The sequence below is a fragment of the Balaenoptera musculus genome, chromosome 8 (assembly GCF_009873245.2).
Source record: "Balaenoptera musculus isolate JJ_BM4_2016_0621 chromosome 8, mBalMus1.pri.v3, whole genome shotgun sequence".
Lineage (NCBI taxonomy): Eukaryota > Metazoa > Chordata > Mammalia > Artiodactyla > Balaenopteridae > Balaenoptera > Balaenoptera musculus.
Window position 1 is genome coordinate 94006300 of NC_045792.1, and position 16299 is coordinate 94022598.

Genomic DNA, 16299 nt, shown 5'->3' on the forward strand with positions numbered 1-16299 from the left:
CTTGTTAGTTTGTTTTAGGTGGTAGCGGTTCCAGGCTCTAGAAAGTGGAGTATAAATTGTACAGTGGGTTTTTCTCTCTATTACTAAAGTGCTGACGCTTAGCTTAGCCTCGCAGGAGAGGCAGGCGGATTCACCCACTCTTCCCATAACTGGGTGTCGGGGTCTTTCCCTGCCGTGGACACGAGGAGGGACTGGGACTGCTTCCGCCTTCCTCAGGCAGCCTCGTGTCCAGTCAATCCCAAAGTAGACAGCTTTCCCCACCATCTGTGAGCATCACAGAAGCAGGGGCCGCGTCTGTCGGATTCACCAGTATATGCCCAGCATTTACCTGGCATAGTTGGCCTGTGCGCAGGACTCTAAAATATTGACTGCATGAAGGAAACCTCTGAGTTAAAGGATCCTGCCTCAGAATGCAGCATGGTGTCTCTGAATACAGGGGGCTCAGAGGCACAGATAATCAGAAGAACAAAATCTTTTTGGCCAGAAAGAATATGTATTTGGGTTTTTTTTTCCCTTTAGAGGAATTAATCTTCTAATTCTGTTTTGCTAAAACTAATGTTTATTGATTATTTGATTCACGCCTTCATTCACTAGATATTTATCGGACCCTTACAAGGTGCCAGGTGCTGTGAACTAGACAGCGGACAAGTGCCTGGTTCCGTACACTCGGTGGTGAGCCGCCGCGATCCACCATGGTGCGATGGTCTGAGGGGACCCAGGGTCTCGTCTCAAGGCTCAGCCTCTTAAAAAATGGAGCCACTATGCAAACATTCTGGGGGAGCTTTATGGAGTTCAGCTGTTCATGCTGCGGAAGCATTTCTACAAACTGCACATGGGGCCTTTTATCCACCTTATAATTGGCTCGGGCTCCTCTGTAACTGGTGATAAATCAGGCATAAGCCTGTCTCTAGGTTTATTGAGGTTTACATATTTGGAATAAAAAGTAAGGGATCTGGCAGGCAGTAGCAGAGAAAGAGAAAAACCTGGGAAGAAGAAAAACCAGAAGGAGAGAAGCTGGACCAGTGGGGCTTGACCCCAGTTCTGCTGCAAATCAGCGGAAGAACTTGGCTGCCATCGACCCCCTGAGATCTGTGAGGTTCCTCATCTGCACAGAAAGTCAGTTGAGTAAAATCACTTTTGATAAACCGTGAAATACTCCCCTCTTCCTCTCTTCTGGGAGTTTTTATTCCCTGTCTTCCTTCGCAAGCTCTCACACTTCCTCTTTTGTCAGAATGCTAGACGGAGGCCAGCAGACACCGCTGCGAAAAACAAGAAAAAGTCAGAAAAAAGCTGACCATTGCCCAATACTTGTTAACTCAGGAATGAGATCCACTTCATATTTTGTCGGTGGAGGGGTCTTGAGGGTCAGTTCATTTATTGGCACATGAACTAGCTGTTCCCATTAAATGAGTCAGTCACCATGTGAACATTAATTTGAGTAAGTGAATCAGCCTCACTCTGAAAAACAAAGACGATGCCATGAAGCAGTGTGGACGTGTACCAACACACACACGTTTACACAAGCACAGACATGTACCATCACACACATACACACACACACACACAGATATTACATTTACACATATACACACATCGTAAGCACAGATGTGTCTCACACACACACACACACACAAACACACTCAAGCAGAGGGCTAGCCAACCATCCTGGTTCCTTCCATCTCTGAGGTCCTGTAAGCTCACAAATCCTGTCACTGTGACAGCCAGGTGCAGATCTGTCCTTGAACTTCGAGGTGGCCTGGCAGGGAGCCAGGTTTCTCAGCCCAGCTCTCTGTAGCTGACTGGCGCCCCAGGGCATGGAATGGACATCAGAATCGATGACCACGAGGTGGCCTCGCCTTCTTGTCACTATGCCTAGCACACACCCCAGTGGCCTGAGAGCCCCATATGACTCCTGTGAGGTCACTTAGCTTCAAAGGAGGCAGCTCTTCCTGGCTAGAGGGAACTCATAGGCCAGTCACCTGCCCTGTGTCACAAAAGTCAAGGCCATCCCAGTCAGAACATCTAGGGTTCTTTCTAATTCTGCTGCCGCCCTGCTTGGTGAGTTACTCCACCTCCCTGAACCTCATTTTGCTCATCTGTAAAATGGGGACAATACTAACAACCACAGGGTTATTGGGAAAAACAGAGACCATGAGCATGAAGCAGTGAGTCAGGATATAGAAATTGGGCTCTGGAATATGACTGACTGCCTGGGTTCAAACTCCAGCTCGGCCACTCACCAGCTAGGGCGTCGAGGACAGGCAACTTAACCTCTCTGAGCCTCAGTTTTCGAAGCCTCTGTAAAAGGGGGACAATCATAGACTCTTCCTCATAGGATTTTTGGGAGGAATAAATGGAGGTACAGTGTTTAGTGAGGTGCCTGGGGTTTAGTAAGACCTCGATAAAGTTCTTGGCTGTGGCCTTTGTAGCTTAGCCTCCCTCTAAGCACACAGTAGGCTCGCAATGCTTCGTGCATCAGTGAGACTTGGTCTGCAAGGAAAATAGGTAGAACAGTCTTGAATACTTACCCTGTGCCCGCTGTAAGCACTTTACGTGTGCTATTTCAATGAACCTTCCGAAACCCCAAGAGGTAGTTACTATCTTCATTTTGCAGAGGAGGAAACTGATCTTCAGGGAAGTTAAGTCACAGCCCAGGTCTAACCTGGCCTGGAGTCCAAGAGCTGCAACATGCTGACACTGCAAGGAAACTGGTCTTAACCCCCATGACTTCCCTGCTGGCTTGAATGTCCCAGATGAGGTGTCCACTGCCCATGGGCGTAAGAGCCCTTGGCCAAAGGCCCATGTCTAGGGCAATTCCTGGATGTTGCCTGAGGCCCCCGATTGACCAATAAAGTGCTTTGCCAAGTCCTTCTTCGGGAGTTGCTTGCATCAGAGTAGAAAGGGTGGACGTAGGCTCTTAGTTTAGGGAGCAAAGGTGTGGGGACTAATAGTTCATAGAGGGGAGACGGCATCCACTCCATCTGAGAGCAGAAAATGAGGCAGGTGGTTTGGTCAAAAGAATACCCATTTGGAAGCAGGACCCAAATTCCCCTAAACCCTGAAGTCAACTTGCTGGCAGATCTTGGATAAGTGGCCCCCTGCCCACCCTGGACTTAACGTCAGTGTTTTCATCTGTAAGATAAGAGGGCTATTGCACAAGATGAGTCTTAAATTTAAAAATTTTCTGATTGTGTTGATTGTTCAGTCATCCAAATGAAGGTAGGGACCGTACACGTTCTCTGTTATTACTCAGGTTTGGATGTCCAGGTATGGAGCCATTTCCTGATCCACAGTTGCACCTTCACGAATATTTATTGGATGACTGAATTGTACCGGGGCGGGGGCGGGGGAACCCTGAGTTCTAAACATGGATGATAAAGATGATTTAAAAACCCAGAACTTAGATTTGTTACTTGCTTTCTGGTTTTCAAAGCCCCTTTGCAGATATCATCTCCTTCAATGTTTACAACTGCCCTGTGGGGTAGAGGCTATCATCTCCCTTTACAAAAGAAGAGGGAGGTTGAGAGAAGTTAGGCCACTTGGCCAAGGTCACACAGCCAGAAAGTTCAATGCCAGGATGGCCCCAGGTCTTCTCCTGACCTCTTCCCTGCCTAGCACTCTCTCCCTGTCTTATGAGCATACGGTTCCAAAGGTAATGAAAAGAGAAAGGTTTGAATCCCTGTTCTTTTTTTGCTGGGCAACTTATGGGAGGTCTCTGAGTTTCCCTCTCTGTAAAACAGGCTTCCTAGCCATCCCTACCTAATGGAGTTGTTTGGAGGTTTAGCGAGCTGGTGCTTTAACAGCATTATCACAATGCCTGGCATATAGTACACATTCCTCCTGTTAAAGATTAGGAGTGTAAAGCACAGAGAGGGAAAGTGACTTGCCCAAAGGCACACAGCTGGTAAACAAAAGAGCCAGGCTTTGAACCTGGGTTTATCCAACCTTATAACCTGAGCTTCTACCCAAGTGAGCACTCCATGAATGGTAGCTACTAGTATTGCATTACTTACTATCAGTTAATAAAGAAAATGAAGGTGATGATGAGGGTTCAGAAGTATCCTTATCTGGCAGGATCTATTCCAGGGAGCTGCTTTCTGGAAAGCTGGGCTACAAAGCATCCAGAGGAAGCTTGACCCTGGGCCCCTCCCAGTGCAACCATCCAGAATCCACCTCTTTTCCTGCAGAGGGTTGGGGGGAGAGAGCACTTGGGCCTTCCCTTTCTTCCAGCTCCCAGCCAGCAGCATTCCTGGGGATGGAGGAGGACCTTGGCAGATAGGCCCTTGGGCCTGGTGCTGAAAACCTCAGAGAGGCTGGCCAGTGTCTGTGGGTAGCTTGCTGGAGGGAGAAAAAGAGAGAAAGAGGGGGACCCTGTAACAGGTCCAGGTCTGGGAGGGTCAAAACTATATTCATCAAAGCTCCAAAGGATGTTCCTAGGATTTGCAAATTTATTTCTATGACAATCATGGCAAAGATAAACAAATTCAATCACACTCAGTTGTACGTTTAATGAACTGTCATTTTGGGAGAAATGATTGCAAATTACATATAAAAAGAGACAATTCATAAAAAAATCAGGGAGGCGGTGATTAAATATTTAAAATGCAGGCTACCTTGCAAAAGCTAGGTTGGAAGGTCAAGATACCGCCTGGGGAAAGGATCCAGCCCGGCCAGCATTCATCCAGCCACCCATTCACACATTAGGCTCACCTTGACTGAACATTTATTATATGCCGGGGGCTTTCCATGAGACTCTCACAGCCACCCCATGCCAGAGGTGCGTTTACAATTCCCATCTAGAAATGCATCATTCATTGAGGCTCAGAGAGTTTTTAAGTGGGCAGTTCAAGGTGGCACAGTTAGGAAGTGGCACCCAACGTCCCCTGAGCGCTGGCTCTGCCAGGGGCAAAGGCCCTGGAGATGGACAAGGCAGGGCCCCAGTACTTGAGAGGCTTACAGTCTGATTAGCCATAAATTTATAAATGTTGGAAGCAAATCTAGTGATTTCGAATTCTTTTTAAGTGAAGGACACTTTCTCCTTGAAATCTTATGTGAGACACCAGCGTACAAAACAGATGAGAAGGGAACCTGCTTCTGGCTAAAGCTGGGAGGGAAGTTTCCCTCCCTCTTCCACGATCTTTAGGTACCTAGGAGTGGGAACTGCCAGCCTGACTTGAAACCCCCTGATCCCGCCCGAACATCTCACTCATTTTACCCATGGGAACACTGAGGCCCGGAGAGGGAAGGGAATTGTCAAGATGGCCAGGACTGGAACTTCGGTCTGTGGACTCGTGGTTTGGGGCTCTTTGCTCTGCATTAGTGCCCCCAAGGTACCAATGTGTGGCTTCTCACCCCAGGTGTCCTGTGCCAGCGACTGGAGCACAGTACCTGGGTTGCCCAACTGGCCACACTCAGGTGAGTTTGGGGCTTTCATGCCAATTCAACATTTTTTTTTCCCAGATGACAGGGAAAAATGAAGTCTAAGAGCCCCCTTGGAGAAGAGGTGAATATTTTCAGAAGAACTATTTCTACTAGACCCCCAGACACCAGGGGAGTAGAAAGGGCCCTGGCCTCGGAGTCAGGAGGCCTGGTTCAATGCCCAGCTCTCTGACCACGAGTAGGAGATGATAGTCTGTGGTTCTTCCTCAATTTCCCCATCTGTAAGATGAAGTGGTTGGATTACAGTGAATTCTCCACAAGATTCCTTCCAGGGTGGGCAAATGGGGAATCTAGAACCTTCTGGGCCAGGCCACTTCTGGGTTCATGACCACCTAGACTCCAGTTGGTCAGCAGTGGTCTTAACACTACCTTCACTCCCTCCTGGGGACTGCTGACCCTCATCCCTCCCCGCTCCCAACATTTTCTCCCTTTTCCAGCCTCTCTCCTCAGTAAAGCCCTCTCCCTCTCTGTTTCCCAACAAGCCACAAATTTGGTTCCTTTCTTGCTTTTATCAGAGGATACCAAAAGGGATTCTAGAAGCCATTTGCCCTGGGCCCTTGTGGTGCAGGTGGCCACACTGAGGCCAGACAAGGCAGGACTTCCCCAAGACCATCCTGTGAGCAGGAGGGAGGCCGGCTCTCTGTAAACCGGATCACCTTCTCTCATCCAGGACTAAACTCTTAGGGTTCCTGACTTTGGCCAAAAAGTACTTCTTAGCTAATATATTCAGAATTGTGTTTCCTGATTGTGGGGCAGTAGAGATAGTGAAGGAGATATAAGGGGTCTTCAGTACCCTGACAGACCTCCTGGGAAGGAGGGGTGGGCATCCCTTTCCAACTCTCAGCCCTTTTGATCACAACTTGGAGTCTTGGTTTACTGCTGCTGTGTCCTTAACACCTTTCTATCCTTGTTAATCCCCCTTTTCCAGAGACAGTGGGGCCTGGGGCTTCACACCTTCCCTAAGCAGCAGTATTGTGTTGGATTTTTTTTTTTTACTGTGGTTAAATATATATTTCTAGAATTTAATAACACCGTTTTATTTGCATTGTATTCATTTTTATGGTTACCTTCTATTTATAGTAACGTGATGCCCATTTTCCATTTATGGTAATGCTGTAACATTTCTTTGTAAAACAAGCACACTTACTTAAAAAAAAAAAAAGATAAAACAAGCAAATAAAAAACCCAAGAGTTGATTTAAAGAAAGCGATTAAGCAAATGGTTCTACCTGGTGTGCAGATAGGGCCAGATTCTCAACGGAGGCAGAGAACTGTTGAGGTCTGGGAAACTCTGACTTGGAACTAGAGCTCTCCTCCCAGCTGGGTGTCTGACTGTCCAAATGGCCTGCCCTGTCCTCACGTCCCTGTGCTCCTTTCTCCCGCTTCCTCCCGCCTGCTTCTGCCAATCCTGTGGATCCCCAGAAACTCCATCCATCCCTCCCGCTGCCCCTGGCCTCCACCTCCTGGGCCCCAGCACCCTCACGGTAGGTTCACGCTTTTTTCCTCTTTAAATTTATGTGGTGCCTTGCATCCAAGGAGGCGCACACGGAAGGCCTCTTCCAACAGCATTCCAGAAACAAGAGCCTGTGAGGTTTCTCAGCGCAAATGGTCAGCCTCTCCCCCAACCCTGTTTTGGCAGCTGAAGGGGTGAATGTGGAGCCTGAAGCCCTTTCAAGTTTTCCTTGTCCTTGTTTTACAGAAGTTGCATTAGTAGAGATTTTTCTTCCCTTGGGTTAAGGATTGCTCACTCTGGGTCCATTTAAAAACTGTGGATCCAGGTTTTTTTCTTCCAGCCACACCTCTACTGTATTAGGCCCTCCTCAATTTACTCAGTGAAATAGTTGAAAGGACCTGACATCTTCCAAGTCCTTAGAAGGATGTATCCTTTTCCTGGAATGTGGGTAAGGAAAGGCAGTGACTTCCTGCCCCTGCAAATACTGCCCTGTGGCCTGACATCACCAACATTCCTATCCAAGACTGGAGTAGGTTCGACTCCTATCAGTCACTCACTCCTTAGTGCGAATCAGTTGACAAAGGGGCCTCCTGCAGAGCTTGTGTGTGTTTGAATGTCCTGGCAGGCAGGCACTGGGTGTGGAATCTTCAGAGCTGGGACTCAAAAAATTGTTGCCCAGGGACAAGTAGTGAGCAATCTGAGCCCCTCTCCTCTGGGGGGTTAGAGAGCACTTTCACTTGGGCTGTCTGCTTTGATCTGCTTGCTTGTCCATTTTGTCTGGGGCAGGCGGTGGGTAGCTACTTCACAGAAGAGGTTCAGAGGTTAAATGTCTTGGTGAAGTCATGTGTCAGCGGCTGGGGAGGGGGCCTGTGGCTAAGGCAGTGGTACAAAGATGAAAAGATAAGCCCTGAGATGGAGACACAGGTCTGGCCTCTTGCAATCAAGTCGTTTGCATCTGGTCTGGCGTGGGCACCCCCGCGCCCCCCACCTCTTGCTGCAACCCCTCCAGTCGCCTCTACTAACAGCATCGGTCCAAAGCAGCCCAGGGAGGGTGAATCCCCCTGGCTTTCAACAGGTCCTTCCAGGGCAGCGGGAGGATGAGGAGTGAGGTCCGGATGGGGGATCATCCCACCCCCCAGCCCTGCGGTCCGGCCACGGAGGTGGGGGGCAGCGTGGAAGTTTCCCTGGAATCAGTACTCCGGTCTCTCTCGCGTGCCCAGCTCCCCACTCCCCCTACGGATCTCCTGAATTCAGACGAAGCGAGGGCCCGTGAGCAGAGTGGGGAGGAGGGCAGGCGTGACAGAAGGGGAGAAGGGCAGAGGTTGGCCCCAGGGGCCCCCGGAGCGAGGCCTGGATGCTGGACTGAAGGCGGGGACCAAGCCCGGGAGGGGGCAAGTGGGGCAGCTCGCCGGAGGAGACATGCTTTCACGGCGGCCGCCAAGGCAGCGGCGGCGGCGGCGGCGGCGACTGGAGACTGAAGGGGAGGAGGTTTGGGGCGGGGAGGGAGCGCGGGGGAGAGGGAGGGAGGGACGGAGCGGCGGCGGGGAGGTGGGGCCGGCGGGCGGGCGGCTGCAGCTGCCGCCGGCGTCTCGGGGGCTCCAGGCTGCGGGGCGGACGCAGCGCCTAGCGATCCACCGCGGAGCCGCGCGAGGCCGCCCGAGCCCGAGCCCGAGCCCCAGCCCCAGCCCCGAGCCCCGAGCGAGCGCTGCCGCCGCCTCTCGCCAGCCGGTCCCCGGACGCGCCGCCGCCGCCACCGCCGGGAAGGCAGCCTGTGCCGAGCAAGTTGCGAGTGCGCTTCTCCTCCCGGGGAAAGTTTACCCCGCGGCCGCCGACGGGAGTTGGCGCGGGATCCGGCCACTGCCGCTGGAAGGTAGGGGTTCCGCACCTCAGTGCCCTCCGTGCGCCCCGCCGCCGCGCTCCCGGGGACTTGGGGACCCAAGCGCGCTTCCCCCCTCCCCCCGGGCGACTGTTGGGCACGGTGGGGGTGGGGGTGGAATGGGGGGATCCCAGGATGGTCCTGGGGAAGCCCAGGAACCAAGTTCTACTTCGGCTAGGCTGGTGAAGGGGCGGGGGAGACGTGCTCGCCCCCATCCGAATCCGCCGAGGGCCAGAGGCTTCCCCCGGGACAGGTGCAGCGCTGCTCGGCGCTCTGGGCGGGTGATTGGGGGTGGGGGGGGGCAGCAGAATGGTGGGGGTGGCAGGTGTGGTTACAAGTCGGGGTCTTGGCGAGGGCTGCGTCCTGAGGGAGGGGTGCGCCATGCCGCTCTGTAGGGGGGCAGGTAGTGACTAGGGATTAGGAGCGAGGATCCGGGCCGTGAGGATTGCCGGGCCCAGCAGGGCCACTGAGGGCTGGTCGCCTTCGGAGTCCCTGGAAGCGGGGCGGGGCGGGGGCGCCACGCTTTCCTTCGGGGCCCCCTTTATTCCGTACTCGGTGTGTGCGGTTTGGGGAAGCGGCGACTCCGCTGGGTGCTCGTTGGATCCGAGGCTCGAGCACGTCCAGATTTAGGGGGCGCAGCGGGAGTCCGCTTGGAGGGTTGGAGGGCACGGGTGGCTTCGCGCCTGCTTTGAGTCCCGGCTGGATTGAGGTGAGTTCGCTCCCGCGAGGGGGCGCCCTTCCCTGGCCGTTTCACCCACAGGAAGGCGAGTTCTGGTTCCTGCGAGACAAATGCACCGAAATCCAGGACCGACAACCGCAGACCAACCCCCAACACACGAGGGGCCAGCCCTGAGGAGCACCCCACCCCAGCCAGAACGGGGCAGAGGGTCGGAGTGTGAGGCTGGGATGCCCCCAGTTATAACTGCGCTGTGTGTTGGAAAGCTTGGCTGTCAGGAGCTGGTTTTTCTTCGGGGAGCTGGCAGGATGTATGCGTGAATAAATAATTCACCCCCAGAAAAACAAAAAGGAGGGGAACTTTACATTAACAGCGAATTGGTGTGGAGTAAGTGTATGGGAGCATTAACTTTCTGAGGTTTCTTTGGAGTCTGAAACCCAAACCGCTGAATGCACCCTTTTTGTAAAAGTTGTACCTTTGTTCCCTGGATCTGGCCAGATCCCTTTCTGGTGTGGGTGGGTTGAGGGTCTTGGGGTGAATCCCCTCTCTGGGCACAAATAAACTGGGAGGCACAGGGTGGGGTTGATGGGGGCCCTTAAAAACTTTAGCAGTCCAGTTTCAAGTGGTAAATTTCTTAGTCAACAAGAGCCCCTCCTCTTGGGGTCTGGAGTCTACAGGCCACATTCATGTGGTCATTTCACAATTATTGGTGGAAACCTGCCACGTGTCCCCTTGTGGGACCTCAGGGCCCCTGTGTGTTGAGTCTGTGGGTCTGTGCCAAGGCCTCAGGGAGCCAGACGGCTGCTGGCATCTATGAAGAGCATCATCTCTGTCACGTGTGGGCTGTTCGACATTGGAGGGACCCTGAAGGCACTGTGGCCTCATCTTTCTCTCTCATTCCCTCCCTCTTCCCTGCACCCCAAGTGAGTACAAATGAGCAAATCAAAGAACGTGCAGTGGCCTCATAGCGGCTGGCGGAAGTTTTCATCTTTCTCATGGATGCCAATGTGAGCTCATTGGGCAGCCCCCCTCCCCCCTCTCATGTCCCCAGAGTCCCCTGCAAAGGTGATGGAAAAGGGTAGTCCCTGAAAGAGAGTTGAGGTTCTTGCTTTCAGTGTAGCAAATGTTTTTGTTGGATGCTCTCAAATTGCGCGAGGACAAAGTTGCTGTAAAGAAAGATCAGCATGGTTTTTATTTTGAATAGAAGAGGACAGACGAGTAGGGAGGAGACAGAGGAAAGGGTGGAGAAGCCCGCTGCTGTCTCTGTATTTGTCTTCAAGACATTCCATGGGGCCAGAAAACAAAAGGAGTTGTTTTGTATTTTTGTTTTGTTTTGTTTTTAATGACTCTAGTTTTTCTGTGGAGGGAAGCCTGCCTGGAACAGCCCTGCCCTTGGACACTGGGAGTGAGCAAGGGGCCCCCAGAGGGCTGGCGGCTCTGCGTTCTACCCCTGCTCCCTGCCCCCCACTCACACCCAACCTGCCCCGAAGATGGGAGGGAATTGAGACCCCCTGGGACTGCTGACATCCCTGTTTGGATGTGGAGTATCATGTGTGGACTCAGACTGCTTCCAGGCAAACTCCAAGATCTCTGATTCAGCAAAATTTCAGGTCTTGGGCATTGTGTCTCCTGGTCGTCCGGTCCCCACATCCATTCAAATGGCAGACCCTTGGTGTATCTTTACCCAGCCCGAGGCTGAAATGGCGGTATATCAGTGAAAGTTCCAGGCCACTTTCTAGAAGCATCAGTTCATCTGGAGTTGGAGTTAGGACACCTTGGGCTGATCCAGGAAGTACCCCCTCCTCCTTTAAAAACTGCCCTGTCAGCCTGGAAACAGCTCCCTGAATTAGTGAGTTTTTAATGGTCTGGGGCCGGGGTGGCGGTGGAGGAGGCGGGGGCTTGAAACTTAAAGTCAGGAGAGTCTAACGTTTTAGGGCGCTAGGCAGCCCTGCTCTGCCTTCTGTCCAGTGGGGGGCGCCGCTCCCGGCCGTCTTGCCCCGCTCCGCCACGACACGGCAAAGTGAACCAGGTGCCTGTCCTCCATCAGACTGCGGTTTGGGGACGGAGAGGGTGATGTTGGTGATCAGTTCCTGCTGGGATCCCCATTTCTGTCCACAAGCTTGCATGTTACCTTTCTCTGGAGGCCTGTGCAGCTTTTACTCCCTCCTCTTTCCTGGGAAGAGCAAAGAGTGGGGGCTGGACTGCCCCTCTTAGGGACCCCTCTTTCCAGAGGGCGGCTCTTCTGGTCTATTTCATCAGCCATTGAGAAGGAAAATCAGGAACATTTGTTCATGCTCAGCTGGGACACAGCAAAGGGAGGGGGCCTTGGAAACCAGCACTTTAGTCCCCCAGAGCAGATGATAGGTTGATGGGGTATTTTTGCAATCTGATGCTGTTAAGTAACCCGCCAGCCTGGGCTCCTCCTGCTGCATGGGCTGCCACCTTGGACCCGCATCAGTGCTCTGACTGGGGGGTGGGGTTGTGTGCAGATAATGTAACACTCATTAAAAAGAGAGGGAGAGGGAGATGGGTCCCAGTGTTTGCAGCTGGCAAAGCAGTTCTTTCATCTCAGCACTTGTTATCTTAAGGTCCAGCCCTTGCCCCTTGTTTGTACCCAAAACTGCTGGTTTAATTAGTAACTGAACAACTTGGAGATGAGCAACAGCATGTTCACTAGTCCTATGCGTGTGTGTACATACTGATTGGCAACAGGATGGAGTGGAAAGGTCACTGGACCAGCTGGACCAGGAGTAAGGAGACTTGTGTTCTAGCCCCAATTCTGTTATGCATGGAGCTGTGGGACCTCGAGTGATTCACCGCCCCTCTCTGAGCCTCAGTTTCCCTATTTCTCTAGACGCAGCATTGTGAGGCGGTTAGGCTGCCTGGGTTTGAATGTCGGCTTCCTTCTACTTATTAGCTGTGTGACCTTAGGCCATTCAACCTCTGGTGCCTCAGTTTCCTGATCTGTGAAATGGGACTAATTGTACTGTATCAGAGTGTTGTGAAATGTCAGCGAGATAAAACATGGGAAACACTTAGCACGGTGCCCAGCAGGTAGTAAATGCTCAACAAATATTCAGTCATCATTGTCATTATTATTATTATTACTAATACTCTTATTGTGAAATGGGAGGGAGGGATCAACGTTGATCCTTTCCAGCTCTGATATTTTTGGGCACAGTGTGTGTGTGCATGTGTGTGTGTGTGTGTGTGTGTGTGTGTGTGTCTGCTTTTGAGATGGAAGACAAGGGTGAATAAAACAAATTGCTTTTCTTTCTTTTTTATTTTCTTCCTTTCCCTGCCACACTGAGGGACTCCAGAGTTAAAATCTTGTGAGTATTCTCATGATAGCCCCATCCTTGTGGCAGGAAGCCCAATGTGACGTCACTGAACATATCCTGGTTACTGGCACTTGAGGGATGATATTTCATCAGCTAGTATATGCCCATCCTTTCCCTTCCATCCTTTGTTTCCCACCCTTAACTATAGTACGAAGACCATATGTGCAGATAATGAGTTTAAGCTGATAAACAACTCCCAGATTCACCCAAATAAAAGGCCATCCTCCTAGAAGACACTTTCGGCTTTAAAATAAATAATCTGGCTCCTCTGCTGCATTGCACTATGTCTGGCTGGCCCCGCTTCTCTCTCTGTGTTCTGCCCCTCGGTCTTTTGCAGGGATGTGAGCTGGGCCAGGTCTGCTGTCTGGGCTATGTCAGCCATCCTGGCGGGGCAGCCTCTGGCTGCACCTCGGCCTCATCTCCCTCCAGCAAAGGCTGTTCTCTGAGCCATCCCAGTGATGATCTTCACTATGGCAGACATTTGGGGAGTGCTCACCATGGGCCAGGAGCTAGACAATGCTTCATCTCACCTCTACCCTCAAAGTTGGTTCAGATATTGTCCCCATTGTACAGATTAGAAAGTAGGGCTCAGAAAAATCAAGGGAGCAAGTGGTAGGACTGGAATTCGATCCTAGGTTGATCTGATTCTCCCTTCTGTGCTCGAAACCACTCTGTGATGTTTCCTCTCCTATCGAAACCTCCTGTGAGCTCCAAAGCCCCAGGAAAGATTTCCCTGAGATGCGATCAAGCCCCCTCCTCCCTGCTTTTGCTCTTTTTCCAGGCTCAGAGTGCTTTATGAGATTCTCTTTTCTCATCCTGCATTGATTACTCAGCCATCCTGGGGACACTGAGGGGTAGGAGTTTTTTGGGACAAGGTTGCTTACAGGAAGGGGATGATCTTATTCAGCAACAAAAGGTTGTAATTGAAAGAGGATGTGTGTTGGAGTCACAGATGTGAACTTGCATCTTGTTTCTGCCATTTACTGGCTATGTGGCCTTGGTTTCCTTATTTGTGAAAAGCAGAATAATAGCAACAATAACAGTGTTAAACTAAGTAACACCAGCAGCCACAGCAGATGACCCCAGACTCTCAGTGGGTTTAATTCTCACTCATGTTACTTGTCTAACGTGGATCTCTGCTGTACACAGTTACTCAGGGACGCAGGCGGATGGTGACTCCACCATGTTCGTAGCTGCACTTCCAGGATGATGTGGCATCCATGGTTACCGCAGAAGGCAAAGAGAGCAATGGCAAAGGAAAAGGCACATCAGACACTCCACTGTGTCCCCTGGAGGTGACACACATCACTTCAGCTCCAGTCCATTGGTCAGAACTGTCACCTGGCCCGAAACCAGCTGCAAGGGAGGCTGGGTATTTACTGAGCAGTAACTCCCTGCATTTATATTTCCTGGATAGAGTACTTTGAGGATTAATTGAGATGATGCATTTAAAGCTTCTAGTATAGACCTGGCACATAGTCCTTAAAACACGGACGCTTCCTTTCCTTAATGATCCCTGACGTGCATTGCTCTTTAGAGATTACAGACCATGTACATGGAAATGATCTCTGGACAGATCATATAGTGCCCGTAATACACTGGAGGGGGAGTGGCTCGGAGAGGCCAAGGGGCTGGCCAGTAAGCACACAGCAAGGGCACTAAGCCAGACCCTTGACCTTCACCCCAGAGCTCCCATGGCCTCCTTTGCCTTACTGAAGTTTACTGCTCTTAGAACATCTTCCAGGACCCTCCAACACCTACTTCTGCTCCTATCTCCTCCTCCCATACCCTAATGGGGAAGAGCTTCTGTATTCATCTTCTGTGTGTGCATGGGGCAGGGGGAGAAGGGCCAAGGGGATAGAAGGCTGGAGGGAGGCTGCAGGAACTATCTGAAAGCTGAGGGAGTAGTGTAGGGGCATGAGAAGCCTTAGTTTTAAATATTCATAGTGAAAGCCATAGGAATTTCGGCCCCATATACACTACTTTGGGAACTGCTGTGCATTCAAGCTTTGGGGTGTCCCCCAAATGACACAGAAGGTTACCTATGCTTCCTGTCCCATCTATGCAGTCTCCTGCTGGCCCCTTTCGCTCCTTGTGGGGTTGGGCAGGTAAAGAGAGGGGGCCTGACGAGGGTTTCTAGCCCTGTTTTTCTGAGAACAGTAAGGTGGTCAGACCTAGCTTCGAATCCTGACACCTCTACTTAGCACTTGTTTATCTCTCTGAGCCTCAGTTTTTTCCTCTGCAAAATGGGAAGAATGTAGAAAGCTATAAAGCTGATCAAGTGCCTGGCACCTAGTAGGTATCAATATGTTTACACATCGCTCCTCGCCTGCTTGAGTAAGAAACGAGAGGTGCCTTTGGCAAGGGGCCAGCACCCCGAGGAGAGGCTCCAAGTGCCCCCCCTCCCGCCCCCGCACACATGCCTGTCACTCCCATCTCTTGGATGGAGAGGCTCTGGGCTCCCATCCTGGGTGGCCTGGGGCTGGGCTCTCTAGTTCATAAGAGTTGAACTACTATGGCTTCCATTTGAAATGGGAGAAGAATTTGGAGCCCCAGCCCTTGGATTTAGGCCCGTCTTTTCACGTCTAATTACCACTGTGGGCGCAGGGCCTGAGGGTGCTGCCGAGAGGAGCCCCCCCTCCCGTGTCACTGCCTCTCCGGCTGGGACAGATTGCAGCACTCTCACTGGCCAAGCGTGCCTCAGCCTCCTGGGGGGCAGCCCGCCGCCACCTGGTGCCTGACATTTAGGGCTCTCTTCAGCAGGACCAGCCCAGGGTACTCATCTTGTCTGAGTTTTTAGCCCCCAGGGGAATGAGGTGCTTCTCCAGCCAAAATACAAGCACCCCTAGAATAATGGGGATTTACTGTCCCCTGCAAAAGACCTCACAGGAATAACTGGCGGGCTGGACACCAGGGTGGAGGGCTCTTTGAGAGAGTTTGGCTCCCCAAGACGGGATTCAGAGGTGGCCCGTGGCCCCCTGGCATAGTGGATGCTTGTTCCTGGGGGCACTGAGAGAGTGGCCTCCCACTGTAGCTGCACCAGGATGCTCCCGGCTTCTTTGAAAAGTGCTGGCGGGAGGCAGGCCGGTTAGGCTGTGAGTCAGGCACGTGGGGTCCCTAAAACACATCTCATTCACTCCTGCCCCCAGACCTCAGCTTCTGCAGTCCCTCCCCCCGAAACACTGGGGCAGAGCTGTGGACCAGCTCAAGAGCGCGATGAAGTGATGCATTGGTTTCCTAGGGCTGCAGTAACAAGTACCATAAACTGAGGGCTTCTAACCACAGACATTCATCCTCGCACAGTTCTGGAGGCTAAAAGTCCAAAATCAGGTGTCAGCAGGGCTCTAGGGGAGGGTTCTTCCTTCCTTGCTTCTGGTGGCTATTGGCAATCCTTGGTGTTCCTTGACTCGTGAACACATCACTCCAGCCTCTTCCTCTGTCATCACACGGTGTTCTCCCTGTGTCTGTCTTTCCTCTTCTTATGAGGACACCAGTCATATTGGATTAGAGCCTAA

General features: G+C 51.8%; 1 protein-coding gene across 3 annotated transcripts in view; it reads left to right on the plus strand.

Annotated features, from left to right (window-relative positions):
* The first annotated feature begins 8480 nt into the window (after positions 1-8480).
* TSPAN18 (tetraspanin 18) overlaps positions 8481-16299 on the plus strand; it is a 183591-nt gene continuing 175772 nt past the window's right edge. For all 3 annotated transcript variants that reach the window (XM_036860752.1, XM_036860750.1, XM_036860753.1), the window contains exon 1: positions 8481-8761. The gene's annotated coding sequence lies outside the window, so the exon portion shown is untranslated. The remainder of the gene's footprint in view (positions 8762-16299) is intronic.